This window comes from Myotis yumanensis, unplaced genomic scaffold (genome assembly GCF_028538775.1).
Source record: "Myotis yumanensis isolate MYYU_CA2020_CCGP unplaced genomic scaffold, mMyoYum1.0.hap1 SCAF_23, whole genome shotgun sequence".
In the NCBI taxonomy this organism is placed as follows: Eukaryota; Metazoa; Chordata; class Mammalia; order Chiroptera; family Vespertilionidae; genus Myotis; species Myotis yumanensis.
In genome coordinates this window covers 4392910-4409122 of record NW_027223774.1, presented here as the reverse complement: position 1 = coordinate 4409122, position 16213 = coordinate 4392910, and the positions used below count along the sequence as shown (strand labels likewise).

The following is a 16213-nucleotide window of genomic DNA, read 5'->3' as shown; positions in this document are numbered from 1 at the left end:
AACGGTCACTTAGGCTTTTATATATATAGATGGGCCCTGGCCAGGTAGCTCAGTTGGTTAGAGTGTCATCCTGATACCCCAAGGTTGCAGGGTTTGATCCCCCATTAGGGTACATACAAGAATCAACGAATGAATGCATAAATAAATGGAACAACAAATCAATGTCTCTGTCTCTCTCTCTCTGTCTCTCTCTCCCCCCCCCGCCCTTCCCTGGTCTCTAAATGGAATAAATAAATTAAAAACTAGCCCTAGTGCCCTAACCAGTATAGCTTAGTGGATAGAGTGTCGGCCTGCTGACTGAAGGGTCCCAGGTTCGATTCCGGTCAAGGGCATGTACCTTGGTTGAGGGCACATCCCCAGTAGGGGGTGTGCAGGAGGCAGCTGATCGATGTTTCTAACTCTCTATCCCTCTCCCTTCCTCTCTGTAAAAAATCAATAAAATATATTAAAAAACAACAACAACAACAACAAAAAACCTAGCCCTAGCTGGTTTGGCCCAGTGGATAGAGCATTGCCTGCGGACTGAAGGGTCCAGGGTTCAATTCCAGTGAAGGGCACATGCCTGGGTTGTGAGCTCGGTCCCCAGCAGGGGGCGTGCAGAAGGCAGCCGATCAATGATTCTCTCTCATCATTGATGTTTTTATCTCTCTCTCCCTCTCCCTTCCTCTCTGAAATCAATATATATATATTAGAATTGCAACTTGTGAAGAAAATTAAAAACTATGTAAGCCAATGCCACTATATTTTTTTGTTTAGGAAAATATAGTTATTTTCCATTGAAATGAGTTGTTTATGTAAACATACAACGATTTTATTATTGTTTTACTAAAATGAATACATATTTAAAAAAATTTTAATTTATTGATTTTAGAGAAAGAGAGGAAGGGAAAGGGAGAGAGAGAGAGAAACATCAATTTTTGTTGTTCCACTTATGTATGCATTTATTGGTTGATTCTTTTTTATGCGTTCATTCATTCCTTGGTTGATTCTTGTTCTTTTTTTTTTATTATTCTTTTCTTTTGATAGAGTGAGAGAGGAAGGGAAAGGGAGAGAGAGAGGAAAACATGGATCGGCTGCCTCCTGAACACCCCCCACTGGAGATGGAGCCGCAACCCGGGTACGTGCCCTGGGAATCAAACTGGTGACCTGTTGGTGATTCGGCCGATGCTCAGCCCACTGAGCCACACCAGCCAGGACCCTCGATTGATCTTGTAGGTGCCCTCACCAGGGATTGAACCCACAACCGTGGCATATTGGCCCGGCCAGGGCTTGAATATATGTTTTTAAATCCCCGTTTGAATTTTGAACATTTGAATATTAATAGACATAACACACATACTAGTAAACAAAAGCTCTTTGGGGTCCTCTAAAAATTTTAAGGGTAGCCCTAGCCGGTTTGGCTCAATGGATAGAGCGTCGGCCTGGGGACTGAAGGGTCCCAGGTTCGATTCCGGTCAAGGGCACATGCCCGGGTTGTGGCCCGATCCCCAGTAGGGGGTGTGCAGGAGGCAGCCAATCAATGTTTCCCTCTCATCATTGATGCTTCTGTCTCTCCCTCTCCCTTCCTTTCTGAAATCAATAAAAATATATTTTAAAATAATAATAAAATAAAAACAAAAATTTTAAGTGGACACGGAGGTCCTGAGACCAAAAGGATGAAGCGTTGCTGCTGTATGCAATGCTTGCATGGAGGCATGTTACATGGAGGCAAAATACCCATGTAGCCAAGGCCGGTTTGGCTCAGTGGATAGAGCGTCGGCCTGCGGACTGAGGGGTCCCGGGTTCGATTCCGGTCAAGGGCGTGTGCCTGGGTTGCGGGCACATCCTCCGTGGGAGATGTGCAGGAGGCAGCTGGTCGGTGTTTCTCTCCCATCGATGTTTCTAACTGTCTATCCCTCTCCCTTCCTCTCTGTGAAGGGTCAATAAAATATATTAAAAAAAAAATACCCATGTAAAGATTTCTCTCATTTTTTCAAGGACTTTGTGGTGGTCCGTTGAATGGAGGTCCAGAGTCCCCCCTTTACCCGCAGGGTATATGCTCCAAGACCCCCACGGGATGCCTGATACCTCGGGTAGTCCTGAGCCCTATACATAGTATGCTTTTTAAAATATCTATAAGAATAGAAGTGTAATATGCTAATTAGACTGGACGTCCTTCCGGACGACCTTCCTTCCGGATGAAGCCACAGCGGCAGCGGCGGCTGAGCCCCTTGCATGAATTTCGTGCATTGGGCCTCTAGTGTGTGTGTGTATGTGTATATATATATATATATATACACATACACACACATATATACACATATACACATATACACATATGTGTATACACATGTGTGTATACACATATACACACAAATATATAAAAATATATTTTTTAAAAATATATTTTTATTGATTTCAGAGAGGAAGGGAGAGGGAAATAGAAACTTCAACGATGAGAGAGAATCATTGATTGGCTGCCTCCTGCGCGCCCCCCACTGAGGATCAAGCCCCCAACCCGGACATGTGCCCTCACTTTTTCACTTAGATCAGTGGTTCTCAACCTTCCTCATGCCGCGACCCTTTAATACAGCTCCTCATGTGGCGGTGACCCCCAACCACAAAATTATTTGCGTGGCTACTTCATCACTGTAATTTTGCTACTGTTATGAATCATCATGTAAATATCTGCTATGCAGGATGTATTTTCATTGTCACAAATTGAACATAATGAAAGCATAGTGATGAATCACAAAAACCATATGGAATTATGTATGTGTTTTCCGAGGGCCTTAGGCGACCCCTGTGAAAGGGTCGTTCGACCCCCAGAGGGGTCGCGACCCACAGGTTGAGAACCGATGCCTTAGATGAAGCACTATGACTTCTCTTTGGCAACTCTCAATTTCCAGACCCTTATTCTTGCTCTTTGGGGCCATTAAGTAAAATGAGGGTTCCTTGCCCTGGCCGGTTTGGCTCAGCGGATAGAGCGTCAGCCTGCGGACTCAGGGGTCCCAGGTTCGATTCCGGTCGGGGGCATGTGCCTTGGTTGTGGGCACATCCCCAGTAGGAGATGTGCAGGAGGCAGCTGATCAATGTTTCCCTCTCATCGATGTTTCTAACTCTCTATCCCTCTCCCTTCCTCTCTGTGGAGAATCAATAAAATATATATTTTTTTAAAAAGAAGAGGATTCCTTGAACAGAAGCACTGCGACACCCAGTCGTTCCATCTCGTCACGGAAAGGCCACCGAGTGTGGGCAGCAGATATTGTGTGGAGACTCGGACAAAAGGGATGATTCACGTCCTGGGCGGACGGAGCCGGGTGCCGAGAGATTTCCTGCTGCTGCTCAGAGGAACGCAGACTTTAACATGTATAGATGGCTTGTTTCTGGAATTTTCCATCTTGTATTTGCGAACAGAGGTGGTGGACCCCAGGTAACCGTGGAGAGCAAAACCGCGGATAAAGGGGTGACCACTGTCATTAGCAATGAGCTTGCTTTGCCTATAAGGTTCGTCATGGTTTTCAAATGTAAGCAGCCGAGTAAGGGTAGGAAGAAAAAGTAACTTTTTTCCTTCTCCTCCTTCTCATTTCCCAGAGGAAAGGATTGTCATCTGTTTCTTCTTCTAGATATTTCTCCATTGGGGGTGGGGGGGGTGTGCCCCCAGGGGACACGGGGCAATATTGGGGAACATTTTGGATGTCACCACTGGTGGGGGTTGCTGTTGGCTCCCAGTGGGTCAGGGATGCTGGTTAACACCCTACAATGCACGGGGTGGTCCCCGCCACAAAGAATGACCTCGTGCGAGGCCCTGGCCGGGTAGCTCAGCCGGTTAGAACGTGGTCCCAATACATCAGGGGTTGCAGGTTCGATCCCTGGCCCGGGCACCTACAAGAATCAACCAATGAGCCCTAACCGGTTTGGCTCAGTGGATAGAGCGTCAGCCTGCGGACTGGAGGGTCCCAGGTTCGATTCTGGTCAAGGGCGTGTACCTGGGTTGCGGGCACATCCCCAGTTGGGGGTGTGCAGGAGGCAACTGATCGATGTTTCTAACTCTCTCTCTCTCTCTCCTCTCCCTTCCTCTCTGTAAAAATTCAATAATATCTATATCTATATCTATATCTATATCTATATCTATATCTATATCTATATCTATCTCTTTCTCTCTCTCTCTTTATCTCTCTCTTTCTCTATATATATATTTTAAAAAGAATCAACCAAAGAATGCATAGATAGGTGGGACAACAGATTGCTGTTTCTCTCTCTCTTCCCTCCTCTCTCTCTCTCTAAAAGCAATCAATAAAATTTTGTTAAAGTTTCCTTAAAAAAAAAAAAAAAAAGAATGATCTGGTCCTACATGTGACTAGTGCAGAGGCTGAGAAAAACCTGCTTTAGATATTATGCATTTATATAACCGTCCTTGTTCATTTTTCTGCCTTTATTTATTTATTTTTATTCATTCATTCATTTACTTTTTAAATATATTTTTATTGATTTCAGAGAAGAAGGGAGAGGGAGAGAGAGATAGAAACATCAACGATGAGAATCATTGATTGGTTGCCTCCTGCACGCCCCCTACTGGGGATCAAGCCCGCAACCCAGGCATGTGCCCTTGACCGGAATCGAACCCGGGACCCTTCAGTCCGCAGGCGGACGCTCTATCCACTGAGCCAAACCGGCTAGGGCAGTGGTCCGCAAACGGCGGCCCCTTGAGTGTGGCTCTTCCCCAAAATACCACGTGCGGACGCGCACGTACAGTGCGATTGAAACTTCGTGGCCACACTCAGGAGGCCAAAGAGCCGCATGTGGCTCGAGAGCCGCAGTTTGCCGACCACTGGGCTAGGGCTATTTATTTATTTTTTTTATGTGCCTCAGGCATGAAATAGCTCTGGCCACCAACACAGGCATCAAGCTGGGATGAACTAAGGGCTGTACCTCTGCTTTGCTCCTGATGGATGTAAGAGCCACACCACCAATCAGGGGTCTCCTTGCCCATTGCCAGGGGGTCTGCCTTTACTTGCTTACTTACTTATTTATTTATTTAAATATATTTTATTGATTTTTTTTACAGAGAGGAAGAGAGAGGGATAGAGAGTTAGAAACATCCATCGGCTGCCTCCTGCACACCCCCTACTGGGGATGTGCCCGCAACCACGGTACACGCCCTTGACCGGAATCAAACCTGGGACCTTTCAGTCCGCAGGCCGACGCTCTATCTGAGCCAAACTGGTTACGGCTATTTTTTTAAAATATATTTTTATTGATTTCAGAGAGGAAGGGAGAGGGAGAGATAGACACATCAATGATGAGAGAGAACCACTGATTGGCTGCCTATTGATCGGATGCCTCCTGCAGGCCCCCTCCTGGGGATCCAGCCCACAACCCCGGGCACGTGCCCTTGACTGGAATCGAACCCGGGACCCTTCAGTCCGCAGGCCGATTCTCTATCCACTGAGCCACACCGGCCAGGGCTGCGATTCCCTTTTACAGACAAGGGGACGAAGGTGGGGAGAGATCAGGGGCCTCGTTCGGGGTCCTGGGGAGACAAGACGGAGCCAGGACGGGAACCCAGGCCGCCTGGCCCCCGGCGCTGGGAGATTTCCACTTCACCCTGAACGAGGACGTTTCAGAAACGCTGATCTTCTCTTCCTGGAACAGCGGGCGAACGCGCTGCCACCACTGTGTTCCTCTTGAGGAAGCACAAAGGGCCCAGCTGGTGTTGATGACAAACACTCAGCACCTGGGAGACAGCGCAGGAAGCGAGGCGGGAGCGGGGTTGGGCAGGGACACGCGGGCGCAATTGGCTGCGGAGGGTAGAACCCTGGAGTCTGTATCCACCCATCTGAGTCCCTTCCTTCCTTCCTTCCTTCCTTCCTTCCTTCCTTCCTTCCTTCCTTCCTTCCTTCCTTCCTTCCTCCCTCCCTCCCTCCCTCCCTCCCTTCCTCCCTCCCTCCCTCCACCTATCACCTGTGGACTGAGGCTTCCTGTCTACCAGGGCTGGGCTCTGGGGGACACCCATGGGAACCAGACCTGTGCCTGTCCTTGAAGAACTGCTCTGCGGGGGAAACCGAGGCACCAGTTGCAATGCAGGGCGACTATGCTCTGTTGGGGCGGGAAAGGCCGTGGTGTGACCCTGATGCAGCCTTGCAAGGCCAGGAGGGCTTCCTGGAGGAAGAAGCACACACTTCGAATCTTCAAGAGAAGGTAGAGGGTTGGTCCTATGGCTGAGAGAGGGAAGGGGGCTCCAGCAAGGGAGCCATGCTCGGAATCCTCAAAACCATGAAGGTGCTTGGGCATCGGGGGGTGGGGGTGGGGGGCTCCAGTTTGCAGGAGGCAGCAGTGGGGAGCGTGGCATAGGGCGTGACTAGCAATCTTTTTTAAAAAATATTTTTATTGATTTTTTACAGAGAGGAAGGGAGAGAGATATAGAGCTAAAAACATCGATGAGAGAAACATCGATCAGCTGCCTCCTGCACCCCTCCTACTGTGGATGTGCCCGCAACTCAGGTACATTCCCTTGATCGGAATCGAACCCGGGACCCTTCAGTCCGCAGGCCGACACTCTATCCACTGAGCCAAACCGGTTTCGGCTAGCAATCTTTTTTTTTTTTTTTTTAATGTTTTTATTGATTTCAGAGAGGAAGGGAGAGAGAAACATCAATGATGAGAGAGAATCACGGATCAGCTGCCTCCCACTGGCGATCTGGCCCGCAACCTGGGCATGTGCCCTTGACTGGAATCCAACCCGGGACCCTTCAGTCTGCAGGTCGACACTCTGTCCACTGACCCAAACCGGCGAGGGCAGTGGTTCTCAGCCTTGGCTGCACATGAGAATCACCTGGGCATCTTTTTTAAAATCCTGATTTCTGGGCCTCATCCTCGGGAAATTCTGTTTCTTTGTGATGGGGTGGGGCCACAACACGAGTAACAAAGAAACAGGATTTCTGGAGGATGAGGCCCAGAAATCAGGATTTTAAAAAAGATGCCCAGGTGATTCTCATGTGCAGCCGAGGTTGAGAACCACTGGATTAGGGGCTTTAATGGCGTCTGGAAATCCCTTCAGCTGGCCTTATCCTGTACCCTAATCATGGGGTGCCCTCGGTCCTATTCACAGGCCTTGCAGGGTGTGTCTACCAGAGGATGGGAATCTTGGGGGTCCTTTTAGAGTTCTGTTCCCCCACAAGAGATCAGGAGAGATGAGAATAAAGGGCCTTCGCAGACTTATCTCTGAGTCTACAGTCTTTAGGTCTCTGGGCCACGCCCGTTGGAGACTTCGACTCAAGTGAGATGAGTTGACAAGCAACTTTGGGAATGAGGTCTGGGGGGCCGAGCCCCTGCATCGTCTGTGACACCCCCTTCTGAAGGGTTCTTCCCTGAGCTGATGGGGTGACAAGAGGGTCTAATATTTCCATCTTACAAAATGAGGTGCAGAGATGAGACCTCATTTCTCAGCCTGGGATACAGGAAGTGCCCCCCAGGTATATGCCCAAGAGACATGAACACGTCTGTCCACGTGAAAACGTGTCCACGGCCCTGGCCCATGTTGCTCAGTGGTTAGAGCAGTGGTTCTCAACCTTCTGGCCCTTTAAATACAGTTCCTCACGTTGTGACCCAACCATAAAATTATTTTCGTTGCTACTTCATCACTGTCATGTTGCTTCTGTGATGAATCGTCATGTAAATATCTCATATGCAGGATGGTCTTAGGCGACCCCTGTGAAAGGGTCGCTCGACCGCCAAAGGGGTGGCGACCCACAGGTTGAGAACCGCTGGGTTAGAGCGTCAGCCTGCATACCGAACGAAGGGCTGAGGGTTCGATTCCCAGTCGAGGGCACCTACCTGGGTTGCAGGTTCGATCCAGCCCCCCAATCCAGGTGCAACCAATTGCTGTGTCTCTCTCACAACAATGTTTCTCTCTCTCTCTCCTCTCCCTACCTACAACTCTCTCTAAAAATCAATGCAAAAAAACATCCTCTGGTGAGGTTTAATAAAACAAAACACAGCCCTGCCAGTGTGGCTCAGTGGTTAAGCATCAACCTCTGAACCAGGAGGTCATGGTTCGATTCCGGGTCAGGGCACACGCCTGGGTTGCGGGTTCATCCCCAGTAGGGGGCGTGCAGGAGGCAGCTGATCCATAATTCTCTGTCATCATGGATATATATATTTTTTAAATATATTTTTATTGATTTCAGAGAGGAAGGAAGAGGGAGAGAGATAGAAACATCCATGATGAGAGAGAATCATGGATCAGCTGCCTCCTGCATGCCCCCTACTGGGGATGAACCCGCAACCCGGGCATGTGCCCTTGACTGGATTCGAACCAGTTCGCAGGCCGACTCTATCCACTGAGCCAAACCAGCTAAGGCCATCATTGATGTTTCTAGCTCCCTCTCCCTTCCTCTCAGAAATCAATAAAAATACATATATATTTAAACAAAAACACAAAAAAGAACTCGTGCACAAATGTTCATGGCAACATTACTCACAATAGCCCAAATGGGGGGAAAAAAAAACAAATATCCAGTGGATAAAGAAAGCGTGGCCTATCCACGCCATGGAACATTATTTCACAATAAAAGGAAATGAAGTTCAATACCCTAACCGGTTTGGCTCAGTGGATAGAGCGTCGGCCTGCGGACTGAAAGGTCCCAGGTTCGATTCCGGTCAAGGGCATGTACCTGGGTTGCGGGCACATCCCCAGTAGGGGGTGTGCAGGAGGCAGCTGATGGATGTTTCTCTCTCATCCACGTTTCTAACTCTCTATTCCTCTCCCTCCCTCTCTGTAAAAAATATATATTTAAAAAAAAAAAAAAAGGAAATGAAGTTCGGACACCTGCTACAGCCTGGGTGGACCTCGAAGGCATACTACGGGCGAGAAGCCCACCGCTAGCACACATTCTGTTCATTCAAAGTGTCCATAGGCCAATCTATACGGACAGGAAGCAGGTGCGCGGTGGCCCTGGGCTGGGTGTGTGGGGAGATGGGGAGCGACGGCTGGCTCGGGGGGTGCGGGGTGTCTCCTGGGCTCACGGAGACACTCTAGGAGGGATTGAGAGCTGCCGGTCACACTCTTCTGCGCTGACAGCTAAAAGCCGTTGAACGTACGCTGGAAGTGGGTGAGTCGTGCCGGAGTGTGGGTTCCATCCTGGTAAAGCTGTTGCAAAAAAAAGCAGAGGCATGCTTCCGGAAGCAAGAGAGCCTGATCCGAGCCTGCTGCTCCCTGTCGCCAAGCGAACCAATGCAGGCACTAAAAATATTTATCTGGGGAGGGAAGGAGGGAGCAGCGAGGTCTGGATGAGTTAGGTCCTTCTCTCTCAGAGGGAGGAACAGCCATGAGGTTTGACGAGTCCAGGAGAGAAGGATGTGGGGACGGAGAGGCAAGTAGGAGAAGAAGCAGCTACAAACACGCAGAGGCTTTTGCCAGGCCCTGGCGGAGTAGCTGCGTCGGTTAGAGCGGCGTCCCAGTACCCCAAGGTGAGGGGTTCAGTCCCCCATCAGGGCACGAGAATCCAGTGAATGTGGAAAGCAAATCATTGCTTCTCTCTCTGCAAAAAAAAAGAAAAAAGAAAAAAGAAAAAAGAAAGGGCTTTTGCCCTGGCTGATGTGGCTCAGTTGGTTGGAGCATCGTCCTCTACACCGAGCGGTGGCGGGTTCGATTCCTGGTGAGGGTACATACCAAGGTTTCAGGTTCGATTCTTGTTCTGGGCGCCTATGGGAAGCAGAGCTAATAGATGTTACTCTTTCTTTCTTTCTTTCTTTCTTTCTTTCTTTCTTTCTTTCTTTCTTTCTCTTAAAAGATATTTTATTGATTTTTTACAGAGAGGAAGGGAGAGGGATAGAGAGTTAGAAACATCGATCAGCTGCCTCCTGCACACCCCCTACTGGGGATGTGCCCACAACCAAGGTACATGCCCTTGACCGGAATCGAACCTGGGACCCTTCAGTCCCCAGGCCGACGCTCCATCCACTGAGCCAAACCAAGAGAGAATCATGAATCAGCTGCCTCCTGCACGCCCCCACTGGGGATCGAGCCTGCAACCCGGGCATGTGCCCTTGACCAGAATGGAACCGGGACCCTTCAGTCCGCAGGCCGACACTCTATCCACTGAGCCACACCAGCCAGGGCGAAGGTGTCTTCTTGTTGCTGTTGTTCCTTCTCAGTCCCCTCATTGAGGATCTAAGCAACCCCCACCCAGCGGAGGACAGAGAGCTATCAGTCTCAGCTCTCGTTCCCACGGCAACCACGCCGGCCATCCGAACCTGTGACAGCAGCCCTGACTCTACCAGCTCCCGGCTTGTCTGCAGCTAGATTCCTTTCTGGGGGAGAGCAGAGGAGGAGGTGCAGTCCAGGGGGTTCCAGGCCCCTTCTCCCCAGGCTGGCGTTTCTTTCTTCCTCCCTTCGCTCCTAACCCAGGGGTGTCGCGAGGCTTCTCTGAACTCCTTCCCTGTGGGAATCGGAGCTCTTCCGGGAGGTGATCGGATATGTGGGGGACACAGGTCATCTCTGTCTCCTGCCAGGCCCCCAAAAGGGAGGAGCTGGCCAGGAATAGCTAGCGAAGTGGCTCTGAAGTTCACCCATGGCTGCCCACCCCTGGCAACCTCCGCCAGAGCCTACTTCATCCCAGCTCTGCCATATATATTAATAAAAGGGTAATATGCTAATTAGATCGGGTCGACCAGACATCTTTCGGACAGGGGGCAACCAGGCCAGCAGGGGGGCAGTTAGGGGGCAATCAGACAGGCAGGTAGAGTGGTTAGTGGCGATCAGGCAGGCAGGCAGGTGAGCAGTTAGGAGCCAGCGGTCCCAGATTATGAGAGGGATGTCCAGCAGTCGGACATCCCCCAAGGGGTCCCGGATTGGAGAGGGTGTAGGCCAGGCTGAGGGACTCCTACCTCCACCCCCATGCATGAATTTCGTGCACTGGGCCTTTAGTACATATATATATTTCAGAGAAGAGGATGAGGGAGAGGGAGATAGAAACATCCATGAGGAGAGAGAATCATTGATCGGCTGCCTCTTTCACGCCCCCCCCCCACTGGGGATCGAGCCCACAACCCAGGCATGTGCCCTGAGACCAGGAATACAACCATGACCTCCTGGTTCATAGGTCGACACTCAACCACTGAGCCAGCTGAGCTTTAATATTTTTTATTGATTGCAGAGAGAAAGGGAGAGGGAGAGTCAGAAACATCAGTGAGGAGAGAGAATCATTGATTGGCTGGGGATCCAGCTCACAACATGGGCTTGTGCCCTGACTGGGGATCGAACCGTTACCTCCCGGTTCATAGGTCGACGCTCAACCACGGAGCCACACCGGCCGGGCCCAGCTCTGCCTTTTATCCCCTGGGTGATGTGGGCAAGTCAGTTCCCACCTCTGAGCCTCAGTCTGCCCGTCTGTGAAATGGGAACAGCCGTGACCCTGCGCACGGGATTCTGTGAGAACTCCGGGAGACGAGGCAGCATGCAAACTGCCTCGCCCAGGGCCCAGCCCCTGTTGACCAGCTTCCGGGGTTAGACAGTGCTTTCTGGGGTTGAGCCTGTGAGCAGCGTGAGGATGCGGCCCTGAAAGAATTGTTAGCCTCGAGCAGCGGTTCTCAACCTGCGGGTCGTGACCCCTTTGGCAGTCGAACGGCCCTTTCAAGGGGGGTCGCCTAAGACCATCCCGCATCTCAGATATTTACATGACGATTCATCACAGAAGCAACATGACAGTGATGAAGGAGCCACGGAAATAATCGTATGGTTGGAGGTCACAACATGAGGAACTGTATTTACAGGGCCAGAAGGTTGAGAACCCCTGGCCTTAGCGCTGCCTGCAAAGACCTTTGGGCACCTCTGTGTTCATGGAATTGGGGGGCAGCTTGGCCCCCGGTTATAGCTGGCAGAGAGGAGATGTTTTGCTCAAGGTCACACACACACACACACACACACACACACACACACACACACACACGGGCATCTCTGAGGTTCGCAGCCACGACCAAACTTTCTGCTCTCCCCGGAGTTCCCCCCTCGAGGTAGCTCACTCCCCAGTCCTCATTCTTCTCCAAACTGTGGCCGGGGGCCCCCAAACCCACCCAGCCCCAGACACATTTCCTTCCCACTGCTTCCCACCCATGCTTCTCGCCGCCTACTTTTTCTGCTCCTCGCTGCCACCCCCGTCCCGTGCAAATCAAACCCTCTGAGTTACGGGTGGGTAGTGGGTATGAAGACAATATTTTGCTGGTGCCATTCAAAAGGCTTGCCACAGCCTTGTGCATTTCATAGACTTTTATTTCCAGGGGATCTCTGTCCTTGCCACTTGCGGGGGTGGTGGTGGTGGTGTTGGTGTTGGGGAGACCCGAGGAGGTCCAGGGTTCCCTCGGATTTGGGGAAAGGGGCGAGCTCCCGGGGTCCCCTTTTCAAAGGCCCTCCCCTCATTTCCGGCCGCCGCTGCCAGCCTTGGCTGGGCGCCTGGATCCTGTTGCTATGACGACAGGAAGAGGCGGTGGCGGCGGCGGCGGCGAGCGATGCTGTGGAGTGATGGAGGCTAGTGGGGGTGGGGGTGGTGGCTTCGAATTGGGGATGGGGGTAGGGACCAGGGGCCGGGGGTGCGGGCAGGGCGGGGGGCCGGGGTGCCCTTTCTCTCTGACCTCCTCCGCGGCCCCCAGCCTGGCCCCTGGCCCCTCTCCCTGCACCTTCCTTCCGACGCCTCCTCCTCCCGGGTCTCTATGTCTGTGTCTCGGTCCCCGGGTCTCTCTCTGGCCCAGTCACGGTCTCTCTCCATCTGCCTCCCTCTCTGGGTCTCTCTCTTTCCCTCTACACCTGCCTTTCTGTCTCCAGGCACCTTCTGCCACGCAGACCTCAATCCCCTAAATTTCTCCCATTCATTCTCTCTCTCTCCCTCCCTCTCTCTCTCTCCTTCTTTTCTCTCTGTTAAGACCTTGCCCTCGCCCCAATCTCCCCCCGCCCCCCGCTGCATTTCTCTCTCCCCCATCCCCTCTGTCTCTCCCTGTCTCTCCCATCTGTCTCTCCTCCCCCTCTCTGGATGACTCTCTCTCTGTCTCTTCCCTTCTGTTCCCCAGACCCTGCCCCCCTTCCTCTCCTTCACCCCAGCCCCCCTCCCTCCCGCACCTTCCCCCATCTCTTGGGTTCCCTCTTTGGGTCTCTTTCTCTGTCCCCTTCTTTCTCTGGATATTTCTCTCTCTCTGTGTGTGTGTCTCTCTCTCTCCAACTTCCTTCTGCCACCAGCCACTGCCTCCCCCAAATCCCTCCCTCCCCCATTCCTGCTTCCCCGTCTCCAAGTCTCTCTCTTTGCCGCTTCTCTCTCTCTCTCTCTCTCTCTCTCTCTCTCTCTCTCTCTCTCTCTCTCTCCAGGTCTCTCTCTCTTTCCCCCCAGCTTCCTTCTGCCACCCAGACCCTGCCCCCCAATCGTTCCCTCCCCCACCTCCTCTCCGAGGCTCCCCCATCCTCAGCGGCCCCCCTCCCTCTCCTCCCGCCTCCCTCCCTCTCTCGTCCTCCAGCTCCGCACTTTACCCAGAGACACACGAGAACCAAATTGTCTCCTCACCTTTTTTCCCCCCCCATCTCGAGCGCTCAACCCCCCGCCCCATCGCTGCCTGGGATCCGAGCTCAGAGCTGCCCCTCGGCCTCCCCCCACCCACCTCAACACCCCCTTTGCCCTACACCCCCTCATCGCCACCCCCGGCCGGGTCGGACGCCTGGGTCCCTCGCTGCTGGGGGAGGGCGAGCCGTGAGAACTGGGAGCCACGGGGGTGTCTCTGGGGGGGTGCCCACAGGACGGGGCTCAGCGTCCCCTCCTCAGTGCTCCGGAGAGTGGACCTGTCGCCAACTGAGGTGAGCCGGATCCGTCTCTTCATCGGAGGTGGGTGGATGTGGCAGGAAGGTCCCCCGACCCCCCCTCATCCCGGAGGAAGGAGCTGGCCCCCTTCAGAGGGAGAGAGGAGGTGGCCCCCCTGTCGTATCCGGAAGCTTTAGAATGGGGGTCCCCTGCTCCCTCCTCCTGGGCTGCCGCCGACAGATGGACTAAAGGAACAGTCCCTCAAGCCAAACAGATCGCCCCCCTGAACCGATACAAGGAAATGTCTTCAGCTCTTTCTTGGCTGGAGGATGTCCCTCATGTACCCCGTTCCCCTCCCCTCCTGGTCCCGGGTCATAGGGGGCCCAGCAGGAGGAGGGGTACATCCTGGGGGCACAGGCTCCCCCGGGTGGGAGCAGAAATGTGCCTGGACAGTGGAGGTGGCGGTGCCGGCCGGCCGGCCATGCCGGGCCCGGATGGGGGAGATGAGGCCCAGGGACGGGGGGAGAGGGACTGGGCATCTGCCTGGAGAGGAAGGGGAGGAGGGGGCAGCACCTGGGACAGGGGATCTGGGGGTGTCCCAGCCCAGTGCCCCGTGAACGGGCAGGTCAGGGGCTGCGTGTGGGCAGGCAGGAGCCGGGGTGGGGGAGGGAACACGTGTGTGTGTGTGTGTGGGTCACTGGGCCCGGTTGCCATGGAGACACCCCCCATAGACAAGCTTTCTCGGCAACCCCTGGGAGCAGACCCGGTGCGGGCCAGCCGCTGGGGGCCTTGGAGGCCAAGGTCACGGGGCACCGGGGCCCGGGACCGGGCCTGGCTTTCCCCTCCTCTGTGGCCTCCAGGATGTCAACTCCAGGAGAGGCTTGGGGAGGGAGTCCTGGGAGGAGGGAGTGGTGGAGGCCGGTAAGGGACGCTGGCCCAGGGAGAGGGAGGCCGGGGCGAGGTGGAGGAGGCAGGGCTGGGGGCGTGGTGGGGGGATCCTGGGGGAGGGGGGTGGGAGGGGGACCTCATTCCTAGCTGAGGGAGAGTTGGGGTCCTGGACATCAAATTCTTCCCAGGGGCACTGTCCACGGAGGGGCTCTGCTTAGATTTGGGAGAAAATGCGTGTGCAGTGGATGGTCCTCACAGGTGACACCGCAGGGGCGGATGGGGGGTTGTGGGGGTTCCCACGAAGGGAAGTCTGAAGGGACACGGAGGGGGTTCCCTGATAGAGGAGGTGCTGGGGGTAGAGTGGGCGGGGGAAGAGGGCCAGAGGGAAGGAGAGAGACTCTTCATGATGTCCGAGGAGGGCAGGGGGTCGGGGTGGAGGGTTCTGGGAACTTGAGAGGGGGGGGGGAGGTCCAGGGGAGTTGGGGCGATCTAGAGTTGGGGGTTCATCTCGTGCGATGTGATAACAAGGGCTAACCTGGGGTGGGGGTTGGAGGCGCTGGGAGGGGGTGGAAGGGCCGGGAATGGAGTGTGTGTGTGTGGGGGGGGTGGGCCCCTCCTTGGACAGCAGCGGGCGTGCAGGTCGGAGCTTGGGAGTTCTGAGTGGAGAGGAGTCGGGGTCCGGAGGAAGGGAGTCCAGTGAGTGGACGCCACCGCGGATCTCACGGAGGAAATTTTTCTTAATGGAGAAGGAGGGTGCGATGGTCCTGAGGCATTTGTCTGAGTTGTCGAGGTGGTGGGGGCCGGATGGCGAAGACTTTTTAAAAAGATATTTTAAACATTTATTTCAGAGAGGAAGGGAGAGACAGAAACATCAATGATGAGAGAGAATCACGGATCGGCTGCCTCCTGCAGGCCCCACGCTGGGGATCGAGCCCACGACCCGGACACGTGCTCTGACCGGGAATCGAACCGGGGCCTCCTGGTTCATACACAGGTCAACGCTCGACCGCTGAGCCAGGCTGGGCGGGGAAGACTTCGTTAAGCCAAGGAAAACATAGTAGGGGGTGGAGGTGGTCCCAGGGACACAGTAGGAGCTGCTAGAAGGGATGTGGGGGAGATGGGGGTGTCCCTGGTCAACCAGTGGGGCTGAGGCGGTGCTGGCTGCCCATCAGAACCCCCTTGCAGAGCTGACCAATCCAACCCCCGTGTCCCTGGAGGGACTCGGGCGTCAGCTCTCAGAGGTGTCCTGGCGGCCTGTCCGGGGTGTGTCCTTAGAGGTTGGACACCTTGGTCCAGAGAGAGGGGGGGCGTTCTATGTGGGAAAGGGGGTTCCCCGGTGGAGGGGCCTGCGTTCGGGGGGGCAGGTGTCAGTGGTGACCGAGTGGTTCTTCTGAGTGGCTCGCTCGCCCGGCGAGAGTTCATGGGGAAGACTTGTCTGAAGCCCAGAACAGACTGAGAGGTTTATGTTTCTTGAGTAGAAGACGCGGGAGGTGCAGAGGGGGGGCCTGCGGGGAAGAGAGGGTGTAGCTGGGTGAGACGGAGGAGGGTGCTGGGGGTCCAGGAGGGAC

General features: G+C 53.7%; 1 protein-coding gene and 1 pseudogene across 3 annotated transcripts in view; one reads left to right on the top strand and one right to left on the bottom strand.

Moving 5' to 3' along the window:
* Positions 1-4838: 4838 nt before the first annotated feature.
* On the bottom strand, positions 4839-4983 carry LOC139000436 (small nucleolar RNA SNORA48; annotated as a pseudogene).
* Positions 4984-6058: 1075 nt separating this feature from the next.
* CACNG8 (calcium voltage-gated channel auxiliary subunit gamma 8) overlaps positions 6059-16213 on the top strand; it is a 28533-nt gene continuing 18378 nt past the window's right edge. The window contains exon 1 of one of the 3 annotated variants that reach the window (XM_070402024.1): positions 6059-6180. The gene's annotated coding sequence lies outside the window, so the exon portion shown is untranslated. Of the gene's footprint in view, positions 6181-12543; positions 13842-16213 lie in introns of those variants that run through there. The other 2 variants (XM_070402022.1, XM_070402023.1) reach the window with 2 other exon arrangements.